The sequence below is a fragment of the Siphateles boraxobius genome, unplaced genomic scaffold (assembly GCF_051911475.1).
Source record: "Siphateles boraxobius isolate OS27281-9 unplaced genomic scaffold, OSU_SipBor_1 65, whole genome shotgun sequence".
NCBI classification, from domain to species: Eukaryota; Metazoa; Chordata; class Actinopteri; order Cypriniformes; family Leuciscidae; genus Siphateles; species Siphateles boraxobius.
The window spans coordinates 2,720,573-2,743,105 of record NW_027509192.1 but is presented as its reverse complement, the minus strand read 5'-3'; positions in this window follow the sequence as shown (position 1 = coordinate 2,743,105).

Sequence of the window (22,533 nt, the reverse complement as noted above, 5' to 3'; positions counted from 1 at the left end):
ATTATTATTATTAAAATAACAAGAAATGAATATTATTAATTAATACTATTTATTAATTATAAATTATTATTGTTGTTGTCATTAATATAATAAATTATTATTATTAAATAAAAATAAACAAGTTAAGAACAGTACTATTGTAACAAAACTATTGTACTGTAATAGAAACAAAATATTTAAGAAAAATATAATAATATTTGTTATTTTAATAATTAATAAATGATTGTGCTAATTAAGCAGCTCGTAGGCCTACTGGTACCTGAGACTAAGCAGAAGCTGCGTTTCTTCTAAGAAGCCGGATTCTTTTCCGCTGGGTTAATCTCGTATGCAATAGACCAAAAGTAAACGTGTCGTGGGTCATTGGAGGAATAGGCCTACATTATTATGTCTATGGGCATAACCGCCGTCTGTCACGTATCCTCTCTAAACGGGCCTCTCGCTTTCTTCGCTTTTCGCATAGACTGTAATAAACTCTCGCGTGACTCACGTTCATTGTCATGCATCGGGTTCAAGCTGCAGAGATGACAATGCTCGACTTCATTCAGACGCTTCACCTAAAACTCTAGAGGACATAAATGATTTATTCCACGGGCGCAGCGGGTCAGAACCAGGTCAGGACGGGGTGAAATGGGCAAGACTGGCTCTGCATAGACCTAAAATACACTGACGTCTGGCCTTGAGCCAAACACCATGGAGGTTTAGTTAAAGGAGGACACATTTCTTTAGTACAATGTGGATAAAAGATGCTAAATCTAGCTTTGGATCAGTGGCGTTTGAGGTTAATATTTTAGGATGTGGTATTGTTTCCTTCTAAATGTAAAATAGATGTGTGAAAACATGATTATTATTATTTTTTTAATAATGGCAAAAAAGTCGTTTTATTGTTTCCTTCGAAGGCTGCGACTGAATTGACGAACAAATGATTAATGAACCAGCTCTTTTTAGTGAATCAAAAACATACAGGACAATAACTGTAGCCTAGTCCAAATCACAAACAAATGACTCTTATGAACCAGTTATTTTTAGTGAATCAAATACATCATGACCATTGTGGTTCGATTCATGAGCAAATAACTCTTATGAACTTTTTTTTAGTTAAAGGAGCCGTATGTAAGAATATGGCCAAAACTGGTACTGCAATCACTTTTAAATGACTGTAGAGCGGTGTATCCCCTCCCCCTCCTCCCTGACTCGAGGTTGCCAGATAGGCTGCAGGATCCAGCAGGAACGTAGGCTGCTACAAGAAGCTTTTTCTGTTAATTACGTTTATGCTTCAAATGAGAGATGTTTTGCAAAGTAATTATATATTGCAAACATGTACTAATGGCGATTAGCCAAATATAATCGTAAAGATGTACGCTCGCTCGTATGTGACAGTACATTGTTAGAACAGTAGCTGTTAGTCTAACTTGTAACGGTAGGTATCTGTCATTAACGTAAGTACAAGCACAAGCCTCTGTCACTGTGTGTAACCGTTAGCAAAGATACATTCATTTAGCTGACGCTATAAGTGAAAGCGACCAGCTGTATTTTTTTACTTACACTGCAGTACACATCCATAACGCTAAAATATGTGATGTGAAAGATTACGTCTCATTCTATTATTTTTGTCTGTAGAACTTGCATGATAAACAATAATGGGCGTGCTAATGTTGTTTTCCTCAGCGTCTCATCATAATGACAGAGAAACAGGCTCTGATAATGCATTGCTAATGTTAGTAATGACGACTCGCCGTTTTTATTACCCAAACAATACCTTACCTTTTCAATTCGATGACCCACCTCCTCCATATGAGCTAACGTAACGTTACTTTGCACGAACATGCATGACTTTGTTAGACTGTCATGAATATTTGAAATGTCCATTTACATCATGTACAAGTTAGCCAAACATAGATGAATCTTACCTGTCCAGGAGAAAATTAGCAACGTTGGCGTCTGTCTTCAAATTCTTCTCCGTTTTCAGCCGTCTCCATCTTTGAAGGGCATCTCCTATACAGATCCTTGTTTTATTTCGGACTTTGTCACGAAGTAATTCGGATTCATAACGAGTTTTTTTTGGTTTCACAACGTTAGACATTTTTTTTATCCGTTTCCGACACGTTTGTAGCTGCAGCTGTGGTAACTAGAGCAGAGCTGGCAACCCGGATGCCGCAACACTACTGACTTGTGATTGGTAGATAGGTGGAGGGTGGCGCATCAGACCAAAACACAACATGACAACATCAACATCAGTTGAGGGCTGCAACTTCACTTTTTAAATGACAATATCCTGGCCGGACCACTGTTGTCAGTGATATAAGTTTTTGAAATGAACATGATTTCTTAATGTCTAGTGACATATCAGGGCCATTTTATGATTAATTGAAATAAATTTCTTACATACAGCTCCTTTAATCAAAAACATACAAAGCATAGTCTGGATTATGAGCAAATGACTCTTATGAACCAAATGGTTTTAGTGAATCAAAAACATACAGCGCAACCAAACCAATGTTCATTAGCAAATGATTCTTATGTACTGATTTTTCTAAAGAATCAAAAACATACAACACGACCAGTGTAGTCTTATTCTTGAGCAAATGACTCTTATGAACTGGTTCTTAATTGAATAATTCAAAAGGACTAGTTACAGTTGTGAATCAGTCAGAAACTATATATATATATATATATATATATTATAGCTTTCTCTAATAACCACCACAACACTCTTCAATCTGATTGGTTAACAGGAATGTTGTTCCAGGAACACGTCCTACTTGCCAAAAACACATTGCTGTTGCTCTTAACATCAACACATGCACAACCCTCTTCTGTCACTCATTACCACGGTAACAACAACAACACAATCACAAACGATCAATTATGCAGTCATAACTGAGATCTACTAACTAACTAACTTCATTGATCAGATGTCAGGCACTAGTTGTAGTTTCATTAAAGAATAATAGAATAAATGTCATGAATATAATTGCTTTTTAAGTGTCATTTTATGTTGAGGGTCCCTGTCGTTTCCTCAGCTTCCTGAATCCTGACCTGAATAGTGTCCGGGCAGGAGAGCGGAGCTGACAGGCCGCTGTGCTTTCATTCTTTCTGCCGTGCGCTGGATTAGTGTCTCTCGCTGTCAGACAGCCTCTATGGGGAATGCTGGCTAATCTATATTTAGAAGTTTTTTTGCATTACATATTCATGGATGATTCAGAATCCAAAGTCCCTGAGTAGATCTGAAACTTCATCATCCAATCTGTTCCTTTGCTTTTCTTTCTGTCTGTCTGTTTTCAATAGACGTATCATATCAGATGAGTCTGAAAACCGCCGATACCCAAAGCTATGGTGATCAGTTTGAGACTGAAGCATGCGGTTTCAGTAAATGCAATAATGTTTCAGTGGTAAACGCACAGAAAGTTTTCGCAAAAATTTTAATTGTCATCATTTACTCACCCTCATGTCCTTCTAGACTTATTTGGCTTTCTTTTTTTGTGTGCAACATTTATATTTTGAAGAATATTTCAGCTGATTTCTCCCATATTATTAAAGCAATGGGAACAAAAACTTTAAAGCAATAATTGAATATGTGACTCACACCAACGAAATAGAATAAAACTCACTGCAGTACATATATACAATTTCAGAGTGGGATTGCGCATAATTTTACTCATTCCCGCAGATTTTGTTCTCACACATTAAGCCGCCTTTCCGTTCTCAATTGAGTATTTTTTTCCGCTGCTTATTACGCTTAAAGTCAAATACACAAAATAATGTTGATGAGTATTCACATTAACCACAGTCAGTTATGTTCAAAGGGGTCATCGGATGCAAAATTCACTTTTATATGGTGTTTGCATATAAATGTGTCTTTGCAGTGTGTGGAGACAAACACAATACAATGATAAAAATCCATTCACTCCTTTTTTTTTAAATCCTCAAAAAGTCTAAACACTCACAATAATCAAGCCGTTTGGATTTTCTGAGCACTATGATGTCATAACGCTGATGCTCCGCCCACAACCCCTGACGGACTGTCCCGTATTAGCATATTACACCCCCCATGGAAGAGAGGGGTGAGCAGTTGCTCATTATCGTTTAAAGAGACATGCACTGAAACGGTCGCTGTGAACAGAGCTGTTTTTGAGGAGGTAAAAAAGGTGTTGTTTTACACAACCATTGAGTAATTTTAACCAAAGTATATTACAAACTTTACATGAACACCCTAAAGAGTCATACCATTGTGGAAAGTTGGTATCCGAAGACCCTTTTCAATGAACGTAAACAGTTGAGGAAGAAAGGAAGAAAACGCAGTAACAGTAAAGGATCCATGCATCAGATCTTAAAGTGATAGCAGCCTAATAAACCTGCTGCCAAATTATGAGATAATATTAAAAATATCTATATGGCAGTTTCTCCACATGGTAGAGATGTCAAAATTGTGGCCAGTAAAAATACAGAGTGACTAGTAACTTTGGAAAACCTAGCCAGATTGGTTGGTGAGCAAAAAAGTTTATGTCAAGCCCTATATATATAATTATTTATATAATAATAAATATAAACACAAATTGCAAGGCAAATAAATAAAGAAATGTGTTAGCTGAGGAATTTACCCACATTCTTTTCTTCATTTGTACAGTTCTTTGGACTCTGGGCTTGAAATGTCAGAGTGAGGTTCGGGTTGGTAAGTCCAGAATGCATCTTTGACAGGGTCTGGAAATCTCCTGACCGATAACAGTTTCATAATTGGCACTCAGGAACAATGCTGTCATGAGGTCTGAGTGACAGGTCGTCTGTTGGGAATAGAGGATATTTACTGGTTTACTTTGAAGGACACCAAGGATTTCCAGAGAAGAAGGGTTAGTCTCTCTCTAGGATACGCAGCATAACTGGTATTGTTCAACATTTCTTTATGAAAGGGTCCATATTCTTTTCTTTTATAAGTCCAATTGCAGTATAATGTTGGTCAAAGTATTGTAAAAGGGAAAGTTGTTTAACATGACCACTATTCATTTATTCTTTTCTGACTCTCAGAATTAGGCATGCTACTGTATCTTAGGACTTCTATGTAAATAGCAGTCAGCAAAACAAAATCTTCTTTAAGACCTTATACGCCAGAGAAACAGTGCAGCCATATTTAGAATAATGTCTTTGAACTTCCGTTTTTGCAGTCACTCTGTATATTTCTTTGGCATTGCTGTCCAGGAGTAATCAGCTTTAGTAAGTGGATTTACTTAATGTAAAGTTAACGAAAGTTATCATGAGGATTATAATGTTTAAAACAGACATAAGGTCTATATCAGCGGAGCAAGAAAAAATAATGACTAAAACTTTGGATTCTGAATAATTTCCATGATACGTCTCCTTTAACTACTCGTTAGTCTTTAAAAATGTTTTGTCAGATTTTTGACAAATACATTACATAATTTGTATAATAATTATATATATATATATATATATATATATATATATATATATATATATATATATATATATATATAATTAGAATATATAACTATACATTAACACTATATTTTTTTATATTCCATACTATTATACCAAAAAGGTCAACATATACGTTACTACCATCTGTCATCATCATATATTCAATTATGCATTGTGTGTCAAATATTGGGCCAGACAAACCTGTTGTTCAAAGCTCAGTAATCAACAGTCCCTTTCACCATTCCGGTCACACCTTCAGGATCTTTAAAAAGACTTAATTAGAGTTAATAATCTGAGGTACGGGCAGGTGGAGCGCACACATCTCTAATAATCAGCGTTAATGAATTGCCATTTATAAACACAGCTGTGAGCTGAGATTGCAGTCTTCAGACTTACTCCAGACATGCACCTCACACTTCGTTTTTCCACAGACGCAGAAACAACAGCATCAGTTGAATCTTGAAACAAGTGTTCGATTGAGGCTCTCTGGTGGGCATATCTGAAAAATATCAATAGTGATTAAAATACGTGGATCAAGGGTCAGTTTGAGTCTTTGCGCTGGAGTTCTTGACATGCTAACACCGTTTGTCCTTTGTCCCTGGGAAGATGGAGGTATCGATCGCTCCGTTTCTTCCTCTTTTTTTGGATTTTACAAAATGTCAATTGTGCCAGGTTTCAAACCGGCTGTTGGGTGGCTCCGTGCAGCGCTCATGAATAATGCAGATGCGCGGGGAGGGAAAGAAAGAGAGGGAGTCGTCTTCTTTCTTTCGGCGTCGGAGAGGTGGATCCTCACCTGAAGGTGTGAAAGGAAGCCGGTGGGGCGGGACCAGAAGGTCTCAAATGTCAGGGCAGGTTGTGTTGACTGTGGGGGGCTGAGACATGTTCGGTGGGCACAGAGCAAATCCTGCCGCTGAATAGAGGAACGACTTTAATTATTCTCCTGCTCCAGTTTTCATGAGAGAGGAAGGCCATTAATTCCGAGAGACATTCAGGCACTGTCCCACTGCGCCCCCAGAGAGAGAATGAGAATAAAGGGGAGAGGACGAGAGAGCGAGAGAGCGAGCGAGAGGGAGAAAAATGGTATACAAAGCTTTCTGCTTTGACAATGGCATGCAGGCACATTAGGACCCAGTGCAGCGTATTTAAAACTGAAAGGATCCGGCGTGATAGTCAGCCTCCCATTTTTCATCTGACAATGTGTGGTATTCCGGAGTGGTCGTAATGCAGATGAGGCATTACGGCTGTTAAGATTAAGGTATGCATTAATTATGACTCCACAGTGTATGTTGGAATCTGACAGGCACAACAAAGGATCAGGAGTACATAAATAACCCTTTACCTTGTTACTCCGTTGGTAATGTTGGTAATGCAGTGGTAGAGTGATGAGTAAATAGTTAGTTAGGGATGTGGTAAAGTAATATAATCTCCTAACAGATTACTTTACTCATTATTAACCCATTTTCCAATCATTGACTCAGCTTTATACCTTCTCATTAACCCAGTTAGCAGAGCAATCTGGCAGATTGATTGGTTAGTGATGAGAGACTAATGTAGTATGATAACCGGTTAGTGATGAAGTAAGTTAATGAGGTAGAGTGACAGGTTAGTGATGAGAGATTATTTGGTTAGAGGTCATTTAGAACAAGTGGTTATTGACATAGTAGATTAATATTGTACAAAATAACGAGGTAAACTCAAAAAATTAGTTGAATCTTGTATAAAAAAAGTGAAAATTGCTTAACTTATTTTGATGAGTTAAAACAATTTAAAAACACATGTTGCCATAACTTATTTATCATTTATTTTTTTTACAGTGTGTAATTGATTAGTAAAGTAGATTTTTGAGGTAGAGTAATGAGATATAGTGAAGGATTAAAGGGGTGGTTGATGTTTTAACTTTTTTAATCTTAGTTAGTGTGTAATGTTGCTGTTTGATCATAAACAACATCAGCAAAGTTCTGAAGCTCAAAGTTCAAAATAAAGGGAGATATTTTCTTTTACAGAATAAACGGCTGGTAGGGACTACACGAGCTTCATCCAGGGTTAATGACATCACTAACCCCCTAAAATTTACATAAACTCCGCCCCGGGAAGACGATTTATAGATTATCATGACAAAATATGCTAATCAATGACTAGAAGATACTTAACTCCACATCAGCAACATAAATTCATCAACTAACCATTCAGAAATGTCCTCTTGCATTCTACGTTGTCACTTCTTTTTGAGTCTCTCCATCTTTGTCCGACTCCGGTTTAAACATAAACGGCTAAATGTTTTTGAAATTTTCAGTGTGTGTCTGTGTGAAGTAATCTGAGCTGCAAGGTCTGAAAGCTCCGCCCTCTGTGCCGGGAGCAGCAGCTCATTTGCATTTAAAGGGACACAAACGCTCACCCTCAAAAAGTGACAATTTAAACATGCTTTAAAAAAATATCTGTGGGGTATTTTGAGCTAAAACTTCACATACACGCTCAGTGGACATCAGAGACTTATACTTACTCATCTTGTAAAATATAACACATCTTTTTGGGTGTGATGACACCTAAATTAGTCGATTTGCGTGGAATGCCATTTATGTCCACCAATGATGGCATTCTAAAAATCAGCTGTTATTACAAAGATATCGAGTCCGATCTAAAGTATAGAAACTTTTTAAACAGAGATGGTGCTCCGCACGCTCTGCAAAACCGAAATAGCAAACCACAGCAGCACAACTTCTATGAAGGAGCATCTGAAAAGAAAGAAAACACCCCGGGGCTCTCTTCAAAACAATGAGACGCCAGCAAGTATTTGGACTATTACAATGAAATTGTACACAGCAATAGAAAACTGTTGTCAGGCTCATATTTTGTGCTTAATACGGCAGAGCTAGAGTAAGGGGTTAGTGATGAGAGATGTAATAGTTTGTGATTATATAGAGCAATTGGTTAGTGATGATTGATGAAGTAGAGCAATGAGGTAAAAAGGTTGAGTGATCGGTTAGTGATGAGAGAATGATAATGAGGTAGGTTAGTTATGATATAACCTAACACTGATAGGTTAGTGATAATATTGAGGTCAACAGAAAAGGTTGTGAACCCATAATCCACTCTACCTCATTATTAATCCATCATTCTACCATTTTATTAACCATTGATTTTTTTTTCTGTAATTGGTAAGTAAAGCAGGTTTTTGGGGTAGAGTAATGAGGTATAGTGAAGGGTTAGAGATAAATTAGATTGATTGGTTAGTAATGAGATATGTAAGTGATAGTTGGTTCCCTTTCAGTCGATAACGTCGGACGTAGTCGACGCGACTGAAACGGGATCACGCTAGGGAGCCTATCATCTTCGAGTACTATTGAACGAGCCAATGTAATTGGCGTGCGTGATTCGCATCACACACTCCGCCCCCGCGGCGCGGGTATAAATACGGAAGTGGATGCACGCACTAGTTGCCTTTCGCTTCGGAGCCGATCGTTTGATGTCTCTGAGAGTGCTGTTGTCTACAACGAGCGAGTGTGTCGGTGTTCTTCAGGAAGACTCTCCCAGTGCTGGTGTTCTACAGCGCGAGTGCAGCGGTGATCGCGAGCTTTGAGCTCTCAACTGCTGTTTTAACAGCAACAAATTTCTAAATGTTTGTGTGTGTTGATGGCTGGTTAGAGGGCGGAAAAGTGAGTGCTTCACTGTTTCAGTTCTCTGTTCAGTGTTGCCGCGGTCATTTCCCTGTGTGCTCCGGCACTGGTGACGGTCCTATTTTCTGAAAGAGCAACACGGGTGCGTTTGCGTCTTTTTCAAGATGTCATTCCGCCCGTGCGTTTCTGGGTGCGGTCGTTCCCTGTCTCTCTCTGATGGTCACAACTGTTGTGTCACGTGTTTGGCTTACAGCACGCTGAGACAGCTTTTGTGGACAGCTCATGTTTTCACTGTGGGAACATGACTGTCGCAGTGTTGAGGGCGAGACTCGCCTTCGTTCGCGGAGAGCGAGTCCCCATTACCATGCCCCACCCTCGGGTGCTGTGTGGGATGGGTGACCGGAGGATAGTTTTGGATGTCCCGCCCGGTAACCATTCCCTGTGGGCTCCTCACTCCTCCCTTCCACTGCAACCACTGGAGCCTCCGGTGTTTTCTGCTGGTCCATCTGTAATGGGTGGGCCAGCGGTTTCACTCGGGGCTCCCCTGGAGGACAGGACGCCGATTGCAGCATCAGAGGGTGAGCTGACTTCTGGAGATGATGACTCGGCTGCATTGTCTCCCTCCGGGAGTTCAATGTTGCCCGAGCCGGATCCAGAATTATCAGCTATGCTGAAACGGGCCGCCGAGGCTGCCGGGCTCGAGTGGAACCTCCACCGTGTCCCGTTCAGTCTCGGTTGGAATCTGGAGTTTGGTATCTTGGGGCGGGCCGCGCTGGTTCTCAGCTCGCCGCCCCAGTGCCTTTCTTTCCCGAAATGCATGGAGAGCTTATCAGGTGGTGAACAGCATCTTTCTCTGCCAGAAACTGCCTGAATAGCTTTTCCCCCTCATTACCCTTGATGGAGGAACGGTGAAGGGTTGCGAGGTGTCCCTCCATTGGAGCGGTCTGTCGACACAGGTGCACCTGTGTCCGGCGGCCGCTGCCTTTTGGGGGGATCCTCGTCTCCCCCCTAAGGCCTGTGAGTTTCGTCCGTTCCGACGGGCAGAGCTTACAAAGCCTGTGGGCAAGCCCCTTCCTCTTGCGTGCCATGGCGTTGCTGCAGGCTAGGGCACCCATGGCATGCACGAGGGTAATCCAGACCGTGCGCTCATAGGTGAGCACCGCACTGCATCCGACCTCACCCTCCGGGGTACGGGTGTCGTAGCGTGCGTGATCGGTCTGGCGATGTCCACCTTGGTGGTCCAGTAGCGCCTTCGTTGGCTCAGCCTGGTTGGTATGGCGGATGCGGACAAGGTTCGGTTCCTGGTCTCCCCAATTTCCCAGGTTGGGCTGGTCGGCGACGCGGTGGAGAACTGCATCAAACAGTTCTCTGCCGCTCAAGCGCAGACGGAGGTCATCCGGCACTTCCCTGGTGGCCAGCTGCTGCCTCCACCCGCCGCCGGTGGCAGCTCCTCCGCCTGCTCGTCGCCGTGGGCGTTCTCCGGCCGCCGCTCCTGCTGGCCCTCCGCAGCAGCCTCCACCCAGGCCTCAGCAGGGAGCCGGCCGCAGTAGAGACGCCCAGCCCGCTCCAGGCGCTGCCAAGCCAGGTGGCAAGCGACAGCGAAAGCATTCCGGAGCGGGCCGCCCAGGAATGGATGAGATGCTCTTGGAGTGGCACGATCACTCCCTCCCCCCGGGTGAGGGCCGGGTGGAGCCTTTGTTTGTGTGTGTGTCTGTTCCGCCGCTGGCTCCCTAGAAAAAAAAAAAAAAAAAGCGGAGCAAGCGGTACCCACACTTCAAAGAGAGAGCAATTTCATCTGTTCCTGGGTCCCAAGAGGGCCAGTCTGGCGGGTGTGACCCTGTATAGCCTTACACCCCTCAGCTCCCCCTTGGTCGCCAGCAGGCAGCTTGGTGCGTTCGAGGACCCGGTCATCCGCCTTCTCACGCGCCCCCTGCCGCTTGTGGAGACAGGTAAGTGTTGCACAGCACACTAACACCACTCTCTCTACTTTGCTGCCCCACCTCAGGCTCGGCTACCCCGCTCAAGTCAGTGATAGTCATCACATTAGGTGTTGAGCAGACGTGCTCCTGAAAATTCAGTGATATTCATCACACCGAGTGTTGAGCAGTGCTCCTGACTTGTGCGTGCTTATCTTATCCTGCTGGCGAAGGATTTGATATAGCCGCTCCTCCAGCCGGTACGAAGGCCAGTTGTAAACTCGTTCTTCGTGCTACTAGGTGGTGGGTCGTGACCATCTTGGCCCAAGATTGGTCTGCAGCTTTGACCTGAAAGACATGTGCTTCAGATCTCTACCTCCCGCACCGCAGGCCATCCTGTGTGTTGCGTCTAAGGGTGGAGTATCAGTACAGTGTCCTTCCCCTCGAGTGCTCCAGAGCCCGTTGGGTCTTCAGGTCAACTGGAAGAGAGTAATCTCGCCCACGGGCTGAGTATCTCTTTTCTAGTTTTGGAGAGGTACTCGGTCCAACATGTCTCTCCAATGAGAATGTGTTCAGCTGGTGTTGAAGTGAGAAAGGGTCCCACTGAAAGAACTTTCAGAGGCTCCTGGGGTATATGGTAGTCGCAGCCTTTGGCTCCCTCCATATGTGACCGCTTCAGCGCTAGCTTCACGATCGAGTCCCGAGGTGACCGTGGCAGAGCAGCTCACCCTGTGTGACTATAGTTCATCCCGGTCTGCTGCCAAACCCTCTTCAACAGAGCGGCCATGTACAAAGGGCGTGTTTTAACGGGGGCCTGGGCGACCCCCGACTACACGGGCATTCGTGCCTCGAGTTGTTAGACATTGCGACCGTTGCGCAAGCTTCCCTTGCATGTCACAAACTCACCCGTCACCTCCTCCTTGGAGTCAGACGCTTCTGAGGGCGCCTTATTCCACTCCTCCTGCTTACTCAATCGTGCCGCCATCGAGCCTCACGACAGTTATAGCCAGGGCAAGTGGAGACTCCATCCCCTGGGTCCGGCTGGGTCATGACCATTCCGGGGCCGCTCAGTTGCCCCCCCGGTTTTATTTTTCCGCCAGTGTTTGGGTAAACCGAGCGGACTACCCTTGGACAAACACTGGGACTCAGCGGCCCCAGGGGCCCGCAGAAATGCGTTTAACCCCAGTGAGCCTTCTAAAAGTGACTGCGACTCATGGTCGCCTTGCGCCTGCAAGTCAGTGAAATCATCACTCTTCATGTTGAGCAGATTTGCTCCTGAAACTCAGTGAAGTTCATCGCACTCTGGTGTTGAGCAGCAATGCTCCTGTAGCTCAGTGAGTCCATCACAGGTAGCTCAGTGAATTCATCACACGCAGTGCTGAGCAGAAATGCTCCTGGTGCTCAGTGAAGTTCCTCGCACTCAAGTGTTGAGCAGAAATGCTCCTGAAGCTCAGTGAGTTTATCACACTCAGGTGTTGAGCAGTAATGCTCCTGAAGCTCAGTGAACTTGTCACACTCAAGTGCTGAGCAGAAATGCTCCTGTCGCTCAGTGAGGTTCTTCGTACTCAAGTGTTGAGCAGAAATGCTCCTGAAGCTCGGTGAGTTTATCACACTCAGGTGTTGAGCAGGAATGCTCCTGAAGCTCAGTGAACTTGTCACACCCAAGTGCTGAGCAGAAAATGCTCCTGAAGCCCAGTGATCTTCACATGTTGTGTTGAGCAATGCTCCTGTCTTTTGCGCCCGTCACTTGCACCTACGTGCCATGTCAGGAGAGGAACAGGTCTTCATAGTTGCCCCTCATTGGCCCAACTAGACCTGGTTCCCTTCAACAGCCTTCCTGACTTCCCCTGGATTCGGGGACGGGGCACGATGGCACACGCGTTCTTCCCCCGGAGATTCCGGGCGGTCTTACATCCGAACGCGGAGGTTCAGGTGGCTATCACAAGAACATGTGTTAGTTACCATCACTTCTGCGAGCACCCCCTAGAATTGGGTAGCGTGCTTACGCCTTTAGAAGTGGAACCTAGTCGTTGAGTGCGTCTTCTCCCCTGAGGAGATCCTGAAAGCTTTCGATCACTTCAGTGCTCTCTTTCCTGCAAAATGGGTTGCAGTAGGCTGTTTTCCTAAATCACCCTCAAAATGATGTTGCCTCGGTGTTTAAACGACGCTCATCGTGTTGCAGAAGTATGCAGAAGCACGTTCTGATCGTCAGGTTCCTGAGGAGCAAGGTCTTGTAAATCCTTGTGTCCCTCTTTATCCTCTTGGGCCTTGTCCCTGGTGCGACTGCACTGCAGAGACCGCCCCTGAGCCACTGCAGGTAGTGAGTTAAAAATTCTGTTATATCAGTTCTCCTGCTCGCGTGGTCTCTACTAGAGGGTAGGGACTTGCTCGCTTTCGGTCAACGTATTGTGCCTGGAGTCTGGGCCGGCTAACTCTCACAAGCTGAGATCCCGGCTCGGATTGTGCCCAAGGTTCCTACCTCTCCCGTAATAGGAGCAGGTGGTGAGCCTGCAAGCGCTGCCCTGGAGGAGGCAGATCCAGCCCTGGCTTCTCTGTCCGATTCGCTTGGACGTGTACAGAATGCAAGTCATAGACCTCAGACCAGCTCTTCAAATATCTGTGGAATTCAGCAGAGAGGGAAGGCTGTTTCCATGCAAAGTTGCACTTAGTGCTTGCCTTCATTTCGGCAAAGATCCGAGATGCAACATGTCCACTTAGGTGTTGAGCTCCTCTATGATGAGTGTAAAGTGCTCCGCCTGGGCGTTGACGATATACTTTGCTAAACAGATTCTAGAGTTGGGGGCTGGACGACACCTAGTTGAACCGCTGCTTCCCGTGGGCTCCCTTCTCATGAAGCCAGTTTCACCGTGAGCCCGGTTCAAGTGTCGGCTTGCGGCGCCATTCCCCTCCTATGGACTGGATACGTGCGCCTTTCTACTCCAGTTGAGTTCCCTTAAAATTGAACCCTGTTGAGTTCCTCCACACCCCTCCGACGTCGGACGTGCGGAACGTCTGGTGTTAGGCCTACCACTCGTTAGCAGTGTGGAACCTGTGTTAGGCTGGGTCCATATGTTGCGGTCCCTTCGGTGACCCCATATGTGTATTCTTCCACGATACGGCTCCCTGCGGTGAGCCCGTGTCTTCCCTCGGCAGAGTCTCTCTGCCGTCACTGTCCGGTGTGTCTCCCCCCGTCTTAGGCTGGAGCCACCCCAGTGACATTCCATATGTTAGACGGCCCGGTTTCCGCCCAGTTCATATGTGTATTCTCCACATTTCCTCCCTCGGGTTGGATGTGGCTTCCGCAGCGTCCCTTCCTTCCAACGTACGGGGAACGCTTTCCCAGTGGTCCTGTAGGAACAGCAGTGACTTCCCTGGCCTAAGCCCTGTCCTTCCCCGCCTTAAGTTTGCGGGGGCATCAGGAGGCTTTGGTTTAGGCACTGGAAGGTGGCAGCGTTAGTGGCGTGTTCAATGGTTGATCCCATTTCAGTCGCGTCGACTACGTCCGACGTTATCGACTGAAAGGGAACGTCCTGGTTGCGTATGCAACCCACCGTTCCCTGAAGGAGGGAACGGAGGACGTAGTCCCCTTGCCACTACCGCTGGACCACCGCTGACCCCGGGTTACTCTCGGCTCCTCAGCGAAAAGCAACTAGTGCGTGCATCCACTTCCGTATTTATACCCGCGCCGCGGGGGCGGAGTGTGTGATGCGAATCACGCACGCCAATTACATTGGCTCGTTCAATAGTACTCGAAGATGATAGGCTCCCTAGCGTGATCCCGTTTCAGTCGCGTCGACTACGTCCTCCGTTCCCTCCTTCAGGGAACGGTGGGTTGCATACGCAACCAGGACGTTAGGTAGAGTAGTCTGTTGATAGTGATAAAAGTAACGAGGTGGAGCAATTGACCAGTGATGCGGTTGAGAAACCAGAGATCAATCTGACGTTTGGTTCATCTATTAGTAAAATGTCTTTTTCATTTCTTTGCAAATTTGGAGGAAGTTTTTACCAAGTGTGAATTTTGATATATATAAAAACTTCCTCCAAATTTTTGGAAGTTGAAAGAAGTTGTGGGTGAGTTTTGGTCTGCTTCCGGCAGGGATCTGGTTTACTTTCGTCAAGTAGCTTTTGGGCCAATCTTGGGCCATAATTCCATGTGTTAGGTGGGCCAAACTCACAGCCGAAATTCAACCAGATTCTGCCCAATACCAATTTACTATCTGGGATGTAGCTTCTTGAATTTCTGCATATGAAAGTAAGCAAAGGTTTCTGAAAGTCTAGTGTGTTAGTGATGAGTTAGAGCACCAAGGAACAAAAGATGAGCTTGAGTTACTGAGGAAGACTGCGTCACACAATGATGCCCATGGTAACCTTGAGCATGAGCTCCTCAAAGTAGTACGATGAAAATCTCCATCATGTGCCTATGCATCTACAATAAACTAAAAACACACTGACATGCGCTAGAATAAATTCAGTAAGACTCCAATGACCTTGATGACTCATGATGAGAATTTCCACAAACAGATTCAATTGATCAAGCCTCTTCCTCCCTATAATTCAATTCAAGCTTTTGTGAGAAGTGTCTGGATTGGATCTTTATCATCAAACTGTGTGGTTTAACTCAGAGGTATTATAACTCTGGGGTCAGGAAGGATATGCCATGCTGAGAGAAATCATAATAAACAGGATTAGACACCAAACAGCAACAAACAGTATAGAGGATTGTGTGTGTTTTTCTCACCAAGAAGGAACAGCGCCCGATTTAGCACAAGATTCACTAAATAATGATGGAAATTAGATTCTGCGGGTGGTAATAGCACAACGCTAATTGCACCAGGCGAATAGCATTGTGTTTTGTGGATAAGGTGCAATCTATAACCATGTCAATTTGCATTTAAAAGAGGCGTGTTTGCACAAAAAACTATGACAGTTACTTAATTTATAAATATTTCAAAATATTTAGCACCTGGTTAAATTGGATTGTGCGCACTTAGTGAATGACATGCGATATTTTATTCAGTGCAAAAACCTACAAGTTAATGTGCAAACTGTTTAGTGAATTCACTTTATCATGTTTTCATGATAATGTGAAATTTGATGCATTTCTCTTTCTTTTCTTCAGAGTATCTGAAGGCCTGGCAACATGGCATATTCTACTCGCAGCATTAAACATGATTCATGAGCATAAAGCCCAGGAATTTCCCTTCTGCTAAAACTCCAACGATTAGTTTCCCCTTGAACTTGGTTTGTGCTGTAGGAATATCCGTGTGAATAATGAAAGCGTGGGAGTCGCTGACTTTAGCGATGCATTTACAGTTAAGGTGTTTCTTGATAAGCGTTTACGCGTTTAAGTTTGTGAATAAAACTCTGCATTCGGCTGTTTTAATGAAAGCTCTCTTGGCCCACTTCTTTTTCCCTTCAGCATCTTCAGCTTAAGCTCAAGGATCAGACTGACATGAATAAATAAAGAAGCCTCGGGACACAAGAGTCTTTTCCACCCGAAAATCCCTTCAGCTCAAACATCAGCACAGACCCACTGAAATCTCAAACGCTCCAGACATCTCAGCCTCCGGAGGAGTGTGTGTCTAGAGAAATGTAGTTTTAAAGAAAGTCACCTTTGAATTTATGGCATATAAGTACTGTACATTTAGACTTTAGGCTCTCTAATGAAACGTTTTCTGTACATTAATGCACTTTGATCGTCTGCAAATAGACTATGGAAATATAGTTCAGCTAACTCCTGCTACTGTAAAAAGAATCAAGCTTTAGGCTGCATCTCATTTTGCAAACGTCTACACACTTAAAATATCACTGTATCTGAGTCCAGGCATCCCAACCTGCAAGAAGTCATTTCAGGGAGGTATCTCTTTTTGTTGATGGGGGGGTGTGTCCGGTTTTGTTGACGGGTGGGCTTGGGATGTCTGTGAGTGTACTGTAGTTCCGGCGGAAGAGTGACCTCGGACCCCGACGTATGATGCATTGATGAAAGTGGAAGCGCAGAGGATAGAGCAAAATTCTCTTTTAAAGAGAAATGTCAGAGGAGCTTGAGTTTTCTGACCAGCCGCCAGAGGCGTTTACTGTGACCTAAGCTTACGCTACTCATACGTCATGCGTCGGGTCAGAGGTCACTCGACTCGACTCGCGTACGGCCGTCATTAGAAGTTTCTAAAGTTATAAATATGGATATTTTTCTTACAAAAATGCATTGCTTCACTTCAGAAGGTCTTAACCCACTGGAGTCGTATGGATTACTTTTATGATGGATGGATGAACTTTTTTGGGCTTCAAAATCTGAGTTACTATTCACTCGCATTATAAAGCTTGGAAGAGCCAGGATTATTAGGATATATTACTTTTTAATATAACTCCGATTGTGTTTGGATGAAAAAAGAAAGTCATACACATAGGATGGCTTGATGGTGAGTAAATTATGGGATAATTAAAATTTTTGGGTGAACTTACCCTTTAAGGCAACTTTAGCATATTTTTTTGATATAGTATGATCTGGCATGCATTATTCCTAAATTTACTTTTCAATATGGATAGTATGCAAATTGGGATGCCACATCATTGCTTACACTATCTGTTGTCATTGAACATGTTTAAATAGTTCTCAAAATATAAGCATTTCACATTGATCTGTATATGTATTTTTAACCTCTACCTCTATACGTATAAATATATATTAATACATTAATTGCCATACACACTGTCGTATTTGAAATAAGTCTCTTCTGCTCAACAAGGCTTTATTTATTTGATCAAAAATACAGTAAGAACAGTAATATTGTGAAATATTATTACAATTCAAAATAACTGCTTTCTACTTGAATATATATTAAAATGTAATTTATTCCCGTGATCAAAGCTGAATTTTCAGCATCATTACTCCAGTCTTCAGTGTCACATGATCCTTCAGAAATCCTTCTAATATGCGAATTTGATGCTTACGAAACATTTCTCAATGTTGGAAACAGTTTTTGCGGCTTAATATGTTCATGGAAACTGTTTTTTTCACGACAGTTTGATGAGTAGAAAGTTCAAAAGAACAGCGTTTATTTCAAATACATTTTTATGTCACTTTTGATCAGTTCAATGCATTCTTGCTGCAGGCGACTGCAACTTATCTTATTTTTTATGACATTAATGCTTGGAACATTGATGTACAGTTTTTAAAGCAAAAAGCCAAAATAAGCCATGTGTTACAGTCATTTTACTACAGTTAAGACGATGCGAAGTGCAGTCAGCTCTGGGCTATTTATGCTTGTCAAGCTACATCACCATCAAAGATCATTGCATGAACACAGTGACTTTCTAATAATCCGGATGCAAGTTTTTACCAAAAATACCAGTCAGATTTAGAGCCAGAATAATCAGTTTTATTAAAAAGTGTTTCTCCCTATAGATTGATTCATATTTGAGATGAAACACATTAAAATCTGCTCGTTTCTCTAGCCTCCCCGTATTGCAGACCTTAGGCTACCCATGAAGCTCCAAGAGCCGTATGCACAAAGTCGAACAGAAATCAAGTTTCACAGGACAAAAGCGAGAACGCAGGGCAGAAAGAGATTGGGGGTGTTCAGCTGAGACAGATGGAGAGATAGCCTGCAGGAACATCGCTCTCTGTGGGAGTCGAGCCACTTTAGAGACTCGCTTTGGCTTTCGGAGACAGAACGATTCCTCAGGCGTTCGATCCTCGATCAGGCACAGCAAACCGGCCCCCACACTGGCGTTTAATCACACCGCTTTCCAGCATTCCTTCACTCGGAGAACTGCTTTCAAAGTTAATAATGCAGAAGATACTTTAGAAAGCCAACAGTTGTGGTGCTAAGATCTGATTGGATGAGCCTCGTTTGAAGTCGAAGGTTTTTACCCATAACGCTCTCGTTGCTTATTGCTTAATTTGAACAGATTCCTCTCGGATCCCACAGAGCACATTCACAAACGCATTACTGCCCACAAAGAAGCAGGAAGCGGCAGAGCGGCACAGAGAACACATTCAGCCTGAGGAACACAGCGCACACCAGTGACTGCCAGACATTCAGAGGTGGGAACAACCATTGGAACGGAGACAGAGATCAGAGAAGGACAAGCTGGAGGGCACAGCTGCATATCGGAGAATGGGGTCTGCAATGCCCAGTGAACACTGCGTTAAATAATCCCGGCTGAATCCCTCAGAAAAACAGGTTACATAAAAAAAGAAAGAAAGAAAGATATGTAGGTAATGCTTCCTTTTACAGTCCTGTTCCCCATGTACAAACTATACATTAATTACAATAACAGGGTAATAACTAGGTACTAACCCTGAACCTACCCCTAAACCTAACCTTAACCCATGTACTTACCTTATATTACCCAGTACTTTCTAGGTAAGTACACTGTAAGTACACGTAAGTTAACGTACTGTAAAAGGAAGCGTTTCCGATATACATATATATACACATATATGCATATATACATAGGCAGCACAACTATTTTCAAAATTGATGATAATCAGAATTGTTTCTTGAGAATCAAATCAGCATATTAGAAGTAATCAGTAGAGTATCAGTAGAGTAATGATGCTGAAAATTCAGCTTTGCATTACAGGAATAAATTACATTTTAAAATATATTAAAGGAAAAAACAAATATTTTAAATTGTAATAAGATTTTACAATTTTACTGTGTTTTTGATCAAATAAATGCAGCCTTGGTGAGCAGAAGAGACTTTCCCTCACAGAAAAATTACTTGAATATCCCATGGTTTTCATGGTTTTTTTTCTCTCTTAAAATTTTCAACTGTTTTCAACAAGATCGAGAAAAAAGTCAGGATTTTTTTCATGACAATATGCACATTTGCCAAAAAATGTCATAAAAAAATAATAGATTTCGAGATATTCGAAATAAATAATTTAATTTTATAATGTATGTGCACTACTGACATTTTTTGGGAAATGTGCATAGTTGTCATGAAAAAAATCCTGACTTTTTTTCTCGATTGCAAGTTTAAATCTTGCAGTTCTGACTTTTCTGAGATATAAATTCGCAATTGCGAGTTATAAAGTCAGAATTGTTTGATATAAACTCACAATTCTGACTTTTTTCTTACAATGAGAAAAAAGGCAGAAATGCAAGATGTAAACACAATTGTGAGAAAATGTCACAATCGTGAGCTGATTTTTTGTCTCAGAATTGGACTTTATAACTCGCAATTGTGAATTTATATTTGGCAATTGACCCTTCATTAAGCCATGCCCGAAAACAGCCACTGGCCAATCGTGTCTTAGCAACCGTAACTAGGCGCGGGAGGTCTGGCAAGCTTTCGAGCGAGGGAAACATGCCAAAGCGTTGTCCGTATGGATTGTGCTAATCGGATACCCGGTATCCTAAAAGATTGGACGTGGGAGTGGAATTTCTTTTCCTTCCCGAAAATCTAAAAGCCAAGGTGAGAAATGATGTGCGTGGATCAAGCAGTGTGGGAGACCCCATTCACAACTAAGTGTCGACAGGATTACGAAAACACATAACGTTATTGCTTGGAAGTTGGAAATAATTACTGTTCTTTGTTCATAATACACATGTTTTAACGTAAAATAAGACGTTTAAAGACAAGACGGAGGCTCACTGACATACTTTAAAATATATTTCAGCATTTTGTTAATCGACGGCCTACTACTACCCCTGACTGAGTAACTTTAAACCAATCCGATCGTGGCTCTCCCGGTGTTAGTGTTATTCCACAAGATTTATGGATAAACTGTTTGATTTATAATTATTAGATAATTTTTTAACATTTCACTTACCCTGCTGTGCACGAACATAGCTGTTCCTTGATTTGTGTGTTTCCCATGTGAATGGTCAGCGTATGAGGCGGCGGCTGCTGCGACTATAGGCTTTAGCTTCAATTTTTATGAAATTATTCTCTAATCGGTTGCATATTATGTTGTGGATATATCCCTCGAATGCACACTGCAGTCCCTTTTGTCTTGCTCTCTCAGATATTTCACATGTTCGCCAAAAAATACTAATGATCTCATCGGGAATGTCCGACACCGGTGCATACACACTGTAATAGACGTGCTAGACGCGAAAGCTTGACAGGCGTAGCAACAGTAACTAAGGAGGGCGGGGCTTAGCGAAGCGAATTCTGAGAAAAAAGTCGCAATTACCTTTTTCAATTTTTTTTCAATTCCGTGGCAGAAACAAGGTTCCATAGAAATATGACCCATAAATGTCTTTGAAAAGTTTTGTGAGATTCACTTTCCCTGATATTTGGCTCAAAACCTCAGTATGGGACGTGTTCATTGCAGGTCTGTAAGTCCCTCTTACAGCATTCAGCTTCAGCATTAAACCTCAGCTGTCTTCTTCTGGCCTGAGCAGTAAAGTTCAGTCCAGTGACTTGCTCATGGCTCTTGCAGGAATGTAAAAGCCCTGATAGAAATCATAATTCACACTTTGACCCATTACTGCCTGGCCCTTTCAGGGCCGCTGAACAGCTTAGTGGCTCTTTTCTCCTGCGGCACAGAAGATACTCGTTCCTGAACTACTTCCTGTCTGTCTCTTTCTCCGGCACCAGGGGGGGAATCTCTCACTTTCTGTCTCATTCCCATTGTCCAGCTCAAACCAAGCATGACTGATAGAAAGATCATCCACTTCGAGTCTAGAAATGCCAACAGCTTTGTTGGAGGTAGGAGTCCATTCATGTTCCCATCAACCCTTCGCTATAGCAATTCAGCTTACACTTTAAATTACACCTGATTTGCATTTTCCAAAGTAAATACCAGTGCTTGCAAGGCAGGAAGCCAGGTGTGTGTGTGTGTGTGTGTGTGTGTGTGTGTGTGTGTGTGTGTGTGTGTGTGTGTGTGTGTGTGTGTGTGTGTGTGTGTGTGTGTGTGTGTGTGTGTGTGTGTGTGTGTGTGTGTGTGTGTGTGTGTAAATAAATAAACAAACAAACTAACTTGGAATATAGATCAACTCTGGGTTAAGCAGTTGGAAAATTATGCAAGAAGAAAAAAACATGACAAAAAAAGATACAGTGCCGCCTTACGAACTCAGCAATGTCATTTAACACAAGTGTGTTTTCCTTGTGCAAACTAATTACATTTAACATAAGTAGAAATTCTATAGCAATTCTTAAAGGTTCTGTAGCAATCAAGCGCGACAACACGCGCAATCAAAGTAAATTCGATTAGATCAGGCTGGAATCTACATGTAACATAGGCTAACTATAGATTTATTTTCGGCGGTCGGTTGTGAATGAAATGATGGATAATTCTATTAGCAAGTGGAGCGTGAGATAAAGTCCAGCGCGTTAGGTAGTAATCACAGCAGACAGCTTTGTCGTAATAGAGATAAGTGACGCACAGAGCCCGGAATAAATGACATTTAGCTCAATTATAGGCCACTAGTAATATGTTTTTTTATCAGTGGACTTTGTGAAATATTACACTCATTCGAAAACGCACAAAGAGCTGTGTAATGTAGGTCAATATCTTTCATTAAAAAGCAAAGGCTCTGGACAGCAGCTTCAGTCCGAGCTAATATCGCCCTAAAGCTGCCCGCGGGTTCCAACAAAAGCAAAGGGACACGTTTTAA